Below are 11,366 nucleotides of genomic sequence, written 5' to 3'. Positions count from 1 at the left end.
AATTCTTCTCTCGAGATCTTGGACACACACACACACACACGTGCCCAGCATGAGTTTAAGCCACCAAGTCCAGGACTTGAATTCACCACAGTCAACTACATGGAAGTCCAGCAACATTAGGCTAACTGCTGGTCTCTCAATGAAATTTTAAATTTTGGTTATAAAGACCATGTGCATTCATGGTGAAGCTAATTTCTAAAAAAATATAGATTTTTATTTTGTATTGACTTTCTTATTATTTTTTATTATTAGTTAAGGATTCATCAAAGTAAATTAGTGAGTTATGTAAAATAGTGAATCTTAACTCTATCAGAATAAATCACTCAAGCAGTTTTCACAAAAGTAAGGCTGTTTTGGGAACCAGTAGTTAGCGTATTGGCTATGTCGCTGGACTCCCACGTAGTCGACCGCGGTTCGTGTCCCGGACCCGGTGGCTTAAAACTCACACTGGGCACGTGTGCGTGCGTGCCCAAGATCCCGAGAGGAGAATGGAGGAGAAGGGATTGCGGCGTGACCATCCCCCCTGGGGGGTGATTTCTCGCTTTCTGTCTCTATGTCTGTCTCTGTCTGTCTGGCGAGTGCATGCGCCCTACAGTGAAAATCTCTCCAAAAAAAAAAAAGTAAGGCTGCTTTGCAGCCAGGCAATAGTGCAGCGGTAACACAAAGGAACTCATTTAAGAAACGTCCTGAGTTTATATCTCAGACCTCTCTGAGCATACTGGGCACACAGCCATATCTGTGCTCTAAAGCACTGAGTCTGGGGGCAGATCATAGCAGAAAAGACCTGTTAGAGTATCTGTCTCTCTGTCTCTTTCACAAAAGAAATAAACAAAAAAAGATGTTTAGATTCTATTCTTGATTAACTCAGCCACTACTGAGTTTATATTACTGAGTGCTTATGTGTTTGTGATTACTCTATCTTTGATGCATTGTGTCTTTTAATGGTTTATATTATCTCTATTGCTCCTTATGATTTTTTTCACTTTGAAATCTTGTCTTATGATAAGATTACAATGTTTACTTTTTAATTCTGTGTTTCTGATATGTTTTCATTCATTCATTTTCACATTGCTTTCTGTTTTTTAACATTATTCTTGCAAATGTTATAGTATGGTTTTTAAAACAAATCTGTGAACATTTATTTTGTTTTCACCCATTTATATTTAACTTGGTCTTACCAATTTATTAGCACTAATACTTTGATGTCTTTGTCTTCTCTTGTACTGCCTTGGGTGTATTTATGTAGCTGTGAACACACAAATGTGTGTGTGTGTGTGTGTGTGTGTGTATGCACGTATATAGCTCTGAGCACTGAGTTTCATGGACAGCCCACAAATACCAGCTGAAAATTATGACTATCATGGGGAAGATGACATCTCTCATCAGCCACTTTAACGGTAGCTCCTGGACTAGGCCCTTCTCTGGGCAAGGTGAGGAGAACAGAACATAACTAGAATAACCTTGAATCTAGTTTACTTCAGTTGACTATTTTCTTCTTATCTGGGACTTGTTCCCTTTCTTATCTTTCTCACATAGCCTGTAAGTTTTCTTATTAATGTCCTAGGGCCAATGATTCTCTACCCTCAATGTACATTATAATCATCACAGAATACTTAAGAAATATCAGTGCTGGAGTGTCACTTTAAAGGATTCCAACTTAATTGATGATCTGGCAATCTATATATAGATATATATATATTATATATATATATATATATATTTTTTTTTATAAATGCCCCACCACCTCTGAGACCTCTAAGATGCATTCAGAGTTGAGAACAATGTCCCTGTGAATATCAGCTTCCATGATTCATAATGCTTACCTAACATGAGAAATAATAACCTAGTCCTGGGCTTGTGCTTTTCCCGGAAATTTTTGAAAACTTCCTAAAAAAGAAGAGCTGTTTGTGGATCTGGGTATGCTGAGTCTTGGATCTACCAGACAAACCTAGACAACATTTGTCAGTGCAGCTGGGAGAGGAGTACCCTCCTCTGCTTGTCCTATTAGGGACTTCTGGATTAGCCTCTTCCAAGACCACATAGAGGAGAGGGCCTAAAGTAAAGCACAAGGAGGATTTAGTACCTGAGCTCATACTCTATGTTGTCTCTCTTGTCCCTTCTAGTTTTTCCCTATCCAGGGACTTAAACTCCTTCCAGGGAACTTTCATAGCATTTCTCCTTAGGTGTCTAGTGAGGCTTTAAGTTCTGTCAAACTCCCTTGTCCTTTTCTTGGTCTGTAGTATTATATAAGCATTTCTAATTAGTTCTCTCTTCTGTCTCATACTGTCTTTGTCCATCTGCTCTTGCAGGCTTGCATGAGTACATGTCTTCTAGGCTAGTCTCTTGTCTTCTTGATTAAAGATTAAAACCAATGCTTTAATCTCTGGTAATCATGATTTCCTTTCTACCCAAAATGAGGATTTGCATAGCACAAAAATAAATACTATTTCTTATTCCTATTAATGCCAAGTATTAAGGTTACCTATCTTAAACAGCTTCGATTTTACATATTTTAATGAAAATAGTTAAAGAAAAATAGTAATAGCAGGTGGTGTGGTTGTTAGGGCATTGGACTCCCACATGCCTGACTGCAATTATAGTCTCGAACTTTGTGGTTTCTGTTATCACTTTCTCTCTCTTTCTCTATCTCTCTGGTGAATGCATGTGCCCTACAGTAAATTAAAAATAATAGTAATAAGGGACCAGCAGTTGGCATAATGACTATGTTGCTGGACTCCCATGTAGCTGACTGCGGTTTGAGTCCCAGACCTGGTGGCTTAAACTCACACTGGGTGCCTGTGCGTGCATGCCCAAGATCCCAAGAGGAGAATGGAGGAGAAGGGATTGCAGTGCGGCCATCCCCCCTGGGGGTTGATTTCTCACTTTCTGTCTTCTGTCTCTTTCTGTCTTTCTGTCCTATAGCAAAAACCTCTCAAAAATAGTGATAATAATAGTGATAATAATAATACTAATAAATAAAATTAATAAATAATTCTACAAAAGAAAAATATCAAACAGTAGCAGATATTAATTCCAAAGATATAGTGTTTTTAGTTATTTAGAGAAGAACTATGGTTATAATTTCAGTTTTGTAGTGGCTTTTCAGTAGTTTAAATGAGCTTGTAAATCATCAACCTAGTCTTAGTTAAGTGATATTTATTACTAATGACAAAAATCAGTCCAATGTGTTTATTCCAAAAATAGTATTTTATAAAGGACATAGATCTCCAAGATATTGTAGTAGTTTCCTGGCTTATTACTATATATTACTATATAATATGTTCATAATATTTAAAGTTCTTGTGACACATATGCCATAAAGAGAAAGTAAAATACCTAAGGGCATTTCATTACACCTCACCATACAGAAAAGGAAGACAAGGCCAAGTATTGAAGGGGATAAACCAAGTATGGGGCACATTGAGAACCCTGGGAAAGGGGATCTGATGTCTTCAGTTCATCACAGAGGATGAAGAAGGAGGGTCAGAGGGAACAGGGGAAAAACCATTTTGCAGTAGTAAAACCTACCAGGCCTGCAGTGAATTATAACCTTGAAGACATGGAAGTTGTCTTTGTGTAAAACCAACTTGAAAGTTGAGTCTGTCTCTACTAGGAGAAAGGGGAAGTAGAAAACCCTAATTGGGTTTATGTCAATTCAGAGAACAAACAAATACAAGGGGCCAAATAAAGAGAAAGTCAGAACACATTCTGTAATTTTGTGATCTGCTCAGGATAATTTGTATTTCTCCCTTTGAAAAAATACCACAGTTAAAATGGAATTTGATCAATTTCTAATGCTTATGATTTTTCCTGTGATTCTCACCACCATAATTATACAATGTAGTTGGCTCAATATTCTCCTCTATATTTGTCAGTATATTTGCTAAAATACCAGAGAGTAACTATAAATATAAAACAATTTTAATGTGAAACATCTGTATGAGATTTTAATCTCAATTTTTCTTCAGAAAGAGTAAAAAAGACAAGTTTCACATATCTACAATAACATATGCATCATTATATTGTATTATTTGAAACATTAAATATCTTAAATTCAAAGGAGACATGTTTAAAGTGAATAAATTATTTCTGAGTGTCTTTTTAGCCACTGAATTTCTGATAATCCACAAAATATTAGATTTAAAATTTGTTCAAGTTTTAAAATTCAAATAATTACTTTTTTGTGTGTGTGTGTGGACAGTGAGGTTTTTGCTATAGGGTGTGTGCTCACCAGAGAGACAGAGAGAGATAGAGAAATAGAAAGTGAGAAATCACCCCCCAGGGGGATGGCTATGCCACAGTTCCTTTTCTTCCATTCTCCTCTTAGGATTTTGGGCATGCACGCACACATGTCAGACATGAGTTTTAAGCTTCAGGGTCTAGGACTCAAACCTTGACTATGTGAGAGTCCAGTGACATAATCATTATGCCATCTGCTGGACCCCAAGCTTTATACTTTTGAGGCAAAAAACAAACAACAGTATCTAACAGTATCTAACAAATTGCTGGATTGAACTAAAAGATTGTAGACAAAGACTGTACAAGTTCATTAAAAGAAATTCAAAGAAGATATAAATCACCATGGCCAATGTCTTGCTTTCCGTTAATGAATAAATATCCCATAGAAATTTTACACACTTCTAAGGTAAGTACTGGAAAAGCAATTGTTCTACTCTATGTTATTAAACAAGTAAGCATAGCCTTTTAATTCACAAAAAATTGGAATATTTTAGACAATGTAGAATTCTGTCCATCTCTTGAACACTCATTGAAACTGTTTTTATTCAGACTAAGGAATCTATGGTTTTACAAACCAGATATGTCTGGAGCTATCTACATGGGTGAGAAGAACCAGATAGTCAATGGATAGTTCTACAATCCAGCTATCCAGTTTACCCATGATTCTGTAGTCCCAATTCCTTCCATTGAAAACCTGTTTTATTGGATTTTTTAAAGTTTTTCTTAGTTGATAGATGTGTCTGCTTACAGACTCAGAATTCGCCTAAGGTCTTAAGTTGAAAGATAAGTGCACACACTTTATCAGTCAGACAGCCTGTTTGAAGTTTCAGACTGTTGGTTCTATGATGATTAGCAACTTTCTTAAATTTACTGTTTTAGATTAGTCTTTTTAAAATAATGAGAAAGATTTATATAAATTGTACAAAATCTTTCCTCTATCTCTAAAATTCTGAAGTACTAACAAAGGACTTCATCCCAGAGGAAGTCACTGAAATTATTCATGTTGATCCAAAATTGACCCAAGATATATTGCTCTTAAATTGAGACACTTTCTCAGTAGGCTTAGAACTAGAATTTGGATTTAAGTACAGAGTATATACTATTCAATTTTAAGTCAAAATCAACAGTAAAATCAAAAGTTGTCACAAAAGTGGAGGTAATGCCCAATTCAAAAATACCTGACTTTTAGTCACTATCATTAGTGATTATAATCTTTAATAGTTTTATTATAGATATTAAAGTAAACCCATACCTTGACTAATTATGCTACTGGAATGTTTTGTTGAAATTATAAGCACATATGAATTATTGATGAATAATTCCAAATATTGTAATGATTAATTGATTTTGCAATTTATGTTAATTTCAGCATAATAGATTTTTCAATTGGGCTGTGACATGATTGTTAACTTTTTCCTAATAATTTAGACATATGAAATAGAGTGCAACCAAAAATTCCATCTAGATTGGGACAAACTTGAGCTGATATTTTGTTATAAAGATTTCAAAAATAAATTGTCTATTCACATTCCTGGTATGGCTTACCACATTTTCCAGTTTTGAATAGGATCAAACTAAGTCTGTATAAATAGCATGTTAACCCAAGAGAAAGCAATTATCTAGTGCCATAAATCTCATAACAAGAATTTTCCTGGCAAAGTTTTACAAATCTCACTGATATATGAAGATACTGGTCTATGTAGAAGGGTAGGGCTGGCATTCACTAACCACTAAAAAATATAGTGGGAGAGAGAATAAAACAGCAGAAATACACATAGTAGAAGCTATGAGTTATTTATTTATTTTGGGGCGAGAGGTTTTTGCTATAGGGTGTGTGTGCTGGCCAAAAACGACAGAGAGAGAGAAAGCGAGAAATCACCCTCCAGGGGGGATGGGCATGTTGTAATCCCTTCTCCATTCTCCTCTTGGGATCTGGGGCAGGCATGCACACACGCCTCACATGAGTTTAAGCCACTGGGTCTGGGACTCAAACTCCAGTTGACTACCTGGAAGTCCAACGACGTAGCCATTACATCATCTGCTGCCCCCAGCTATGAGTTATTTCTAAGTTTTAAAATAATTCCTCTCTTCTTTGGTGGGTACATTATGAAATCAGTTCATTAGTTAAACATCTCTTTTCTCATCACATTCAATTCAAGTTCAGCTCCGTTCTCTTCCCAGAACATTTATTTTAATATGTGTCTTAATATTTCCTTTAAATGGTCTTTTGACATAAACTCCATAGTGCTGGCCAATCCATACCTTTAAACCTTTCGGTAGGGTCCCCTGATATAAAAAGTCACAATACTCAGGAACCAGCAGTTAGCCTAATGGCTATGTCGCTGGACTCCCATGTGATCGACTGCGGTTCGAGTCCTGGATCTGGTGGCTTAAACTCACGCCGGGCGCGTTTACATGCGTGCCTAAGATCCCAGCCGGGACCGGTTACATGCGTGCCTAAGATCCCAAGAGGAGAATGGAGGAGAAGGGATTGCGGCGTGACCATCCCCCCTGGGGGGGTGATTTCTCGCTTTCTATCTCTCTGTCTCTCTCTATCTGTCTGGCGAGTGCATGCGCCCTGTAGCGAAAAACCTCTCAAAAGAAAATTGCAATACTCAATATGAATTACTTTTTTGCTCTATTAATAACCAATATATGGAGAACAGAAAAAAATACCTTCAAACCTTTAAGACAGAAAATGGCATATTAATTGATATATTATAAAAACAAACAAAACATGGAGTAACCTGAGAAAAAATAAAAATACAAGTCAGCAAAAAGTAAAAATAATTGACTACTGTGAACTATAAAGATAAGTGCCTAAATATTTTCTGAGTTGCTTTCATCTCTCTAGTTTTTTCTTCTGAAAAATAATATACTCCTAGTGCTAGTTCTCCATCTATCACTTTAGTCATTACTATCTCTGCCATGACAAATGAAAATGTATTTCCTTTTTGCCAGACATTTAGCTAACCTCCTCTTATACAGGAATATGTAAAAAATTTTTTTTCTCATGTCTTAGTTGCTTTTCTACAATGTCCCCTTGTATCTATAGATAACAGTTAACTTCTTATTTCATGTTTCATCCAGGACAGATGATCTGTTTGATGCCCTCTTCCTAAAATTATGGGCACAATCTTCTCCCGACCATTCTTTCCATGATCATGTATAAATATTTTTCATTAGAGAGCCAAGAAAACTATGGTTCTCTCTCTTCTTCCATTTTTCCTTTCCCTGATGTTTCTAATTATTCAGTTTCATAAACCATAATACATACACCCTCTATTTTTTTGTTCACCTATCTAATCAAATATGTTTATTTTTTCAGAGACCTGTGTCCATGAGTTTATGTTCTCTTTTCATCTATATAGGTGGCCCTGTACACTACAGTCTTTCTCATTTCCTGGACTCCATGTCTTTTTTTTTTCCTTGGGTGTATTCTCTCTTTTTCCTTCCATTCTTTATAAACATTGTTTTTTTGTGAGGCATTGAGATGGTTTAAAGAGGGATAAAAGCTTCTGCATTTCCAAATGATACAGATATTTTTTATTGTTCAGGGAAACACACTGAATAGTAGTGTCCTATGCTAGTGCTTTATGACTAGAATGTTAGTCAAATATATCTGCTTAAAGTTTGTGATAGCCATAGCAAAATAAATAAATAAGTCAAAACAAAAAGCAGATGAGTTAATTTTAATGTTATGTTTTATCTAACCCAGGACACCCATAATACAGCATTTCAACATGTAATTAATATTTCAAAATTTTCAGAAGATGTTTTCATCCTTTTTTTTGCACTAAATGTTTGAAATATGCTACATATTTAATACGTTGCAACATGTCTTGATTTGGAATAGTCACACTGCAAATGCCCAATAGCCACATGTGACAAGATGACAAGATGTCATTGCATTGGACAATGCCATGGTTTGAATAATGGTTTATGCCCCAAAGGTTCATGGATTTCAACCAGTGCAATGACATTGGGGATAGTGAGTCCTTTAAGTAGTAAGACCTAATGGGTGGTGATTGGATCATGGAGGAATCATGCTCTTGAAAGAATTAATAATAGCTCAGAAGACTTATTCAGTGGAATTATTCCACTGAATTCTAGTTCTTGTGAAAAGGAGTTAGTTTGACTAGAGCATGTTGTTGCAAAAAAACGATGGCTGACCCTGGTTCTCTCCCTGTCTCTCCGCTTTGCTTGCAATCCTCTTTGCTTCTGTTTGCCAGTTTGTGATGGAGCCATCTTGATGTCTTGGACTTTCCAACCATCATGATCACTAGTCAAATAAGATAACAGCTTTCTTATTCACCCAGTCTCAGGTATTCTGTGGTAACACAATAGCAGACTAAGACAGACAATACAGCCCTAAAGAATACCTTATGTGCATGCACCAGAACATGTGTACAAAAATGTTCACAGCTACTCTGTTCAAAATAACAGAATGAATAAAAGCGTAAGTGCCTATTGACAAGATAGCAACTGAATAATGTGTGGCAGGTAAGTTGTGTTATTGTGCAGGATTAAAACAATGATTTTAACCAAAAATGGAGATGGATTTTTATAATGATATACAGTGATTGAATGTATAAAAAAAAAGTTTACATTTTTTTAAAAAGACAGTAAATTGAGACTTTAGGCGCATAGGTGGTAGGAGTCTTATAAATGATATTGAGGCCAAGGGTTCAAATCTCAGATCTACCTGAGCATAAGAGCACACCTATCATCCTGGCTAGCTGGACAGCTGGACCCTTCAATGGAAACAAATAGATATACGTTAGATTTTCTGTTCACAGGAAACAGGAATGCGTTTATTACCTTCCTCAGGTTGTCTCATAGGGCATTTACTCTCTCCACTTCCAGGCTGGGCAGGAACGAGTGCTAGGCCAGTTCCCATAGGCTCCAAGGGCAGAGATCATCACTCAGTTAAGGAAGATGGTTGTGGCAGGAATGGAAAGATGCAAAAAAAACTTTAGAGTGTGTGAGGAGACCAGAACTGCCCAAACCCTTACCTGAATGCTACTTGTATACTTGTATAGGTTTCAAACATATTTTAAATGATAACAAGGACAAAAACAAGTGACAGTCTTCAAAAAGTTCACGGAAGATGTGTCTTAAGAAAAATTATACCTTGATTTCAAAAGAGTTTTGTACCAAAACAAATTTGTACTTTAATTCGCCTTGATTTCAAAAGAGTTTTGTACCAAAAACAAATTTGTACTTTAATTCCAGTTTTCCACAGGCTTTTTGAGATCCCCTTATACATTTCTTTATTGCCAGATGAAAGAGTTGAGTATTTAATACTTAATGACACCACAGTATCTCCAACATGGCCTAATGGCCTTGCATGACCTCATTTGCTCACATTTTCCCTGTTCTTTATAGCAGCCCAGAAATATTACAGACTGATGTTCTCAGAGCTCACAAACTGCGGGAACTCATCTCAGGTCCAGGGCCATTCCCTCCGCCCAGGCTCTCTTTTCCATGGCTCACCCATCACTCCATCCTGTTCCGTGTTCATTCTCAAGATGATCTGATCAGTCTTTCCTTACCACTCTTTCTTCTCATGAATGCCCACCCCCACCCCGTTCCTGCTCCTGTGTCACTCTTGAGACTCTTGTGCTGCTTCTCTTCCCATGATATTTATTGATACTTGGCATTACGTTCTAGCATTACTTTTCACTGTTTGTTTCTCCTTGTGGACAGAAAGCTGCACAGACATGGAAACCCCTAATTGGTTTATACCTTTATTTCAAGGACCTGAAGAGTACCTAACACCTATTAGGTGCTCAATATGCATTTTTTGAATACATTATTTTTCACTGTTAAAGAAATCATACCCCTAAATAGTTCTCTTTTTTACTTTCAAATTCAAGTAGATTGAGAAACTTTACTAATTTAGTTTCATTAAGTTTTCAATTTTTTTTTTTGGAGTGGTTTTTGCCACAGGGCGTGTGCACTTGCTAGACAGACAGAGAGAGACAGAGAGACAGAAAGCAAGAAATCACCCCCTCCTCCCCAGGGAATGACCATGCCGCAATCCCTTCTCCTCCATTCTCCTCTTGGGATCCTGGGCACATATACACAGAGAGACAGAAAGCGAGAAATCACCCCCTCCTCCCCAGGGAATGACCATGCCACAATCCCTTCTTCTCCATTCTCCTCTTGGGATCCTGGGCACATATACACACGCCCGGCATGAGTTTTTAAGCCACCAGGTCTGGTACGCGAACTGTAGTCGACTACATGGGAGTCCAGCGACATAGCCATTACGCTAACTGCTGGTCCCAAGTTTTCAATTTTCTACCAGAATTACATTTGACAGAATCCATCCAAAGCTAACAAAATATTGTTTGCACTCTTTTTTTCAAGAGCTCAAATCCAGAACAAATGCTTGCAATGGAAGTTCTCTTTCTAAATAGCTGTGACTTTGTAGACCTTATGCTGGCATGTCAGTTTTAATAAAACCTGAAATCGGATCAAGTCACATGGCTTCAGGCCTGAGTGCTGTGCATGGTGATTGTAAGTATGTATGAAGTGATCAGAATTCCTAGACAACAAGTAGCTTCCCTAGGAAGGGTGTTTACGTGTGAAGAGTTATACCCTCTGTTACGGGATTACAGAGGTGACATAGTCTTATAAATTTGTGAATGAAAACCGAGTGAAGAAGAAATAGGTAGCATGCTTTAAATAAACTTAATAATATTTGTACATACTAATTTAGCCCTAGGTCATTGTTATAGTATTTTAGTTTCCATTAAGCAGTTTGGGTACTCAGCAGAATTGTTTTTTAACCTGACAAACAAGGCATTTAAAACCAATTCAAAATTCTTCCATATAGAAAAATTCTCTTTTAGCATATATCTGCTGTATACTCCACATGATCTCCCTCACAGGACACACTAGAATTCCAAACCTGGTTAGAGGGGAGGGAGTACTTAAGTGAGAATTTTACGTCTAGCAGTTGTAACGATGGAAACTGGAATGACAATAAAGCTGTAGTGCTGGCACAAGCGCACCTACCCAGGTCCTCTTTGAGTTGCATTAAGGTCTATGAAGTCTCAGCTTCGTCCTGTTCTGCAAATCATGGATCTCTAAGGAGAAAGAATATTCACAAGCAGGAA

Source organism: Tupaia chinensis, unplaced genomic scaffold, assembly GCF_000334495.1.
Source record: "Tupaia chinensis unplaced genomic scaffold, TupChi_1.0 Scaffold000527_1, whole genome shotgun sequence".
Taxonomy (NCBI): domain Eukaryota; kingdom Metazoa; phylum Chordata; class Mammalia; order Scandentia; family Tupaiidae; genus Tupaia; species Tupaia belangeri.
The sequence above is the reverse complement of the archived record's forward strand: the minus strand, read 5'-3'. Positions refer to the sequence as shown.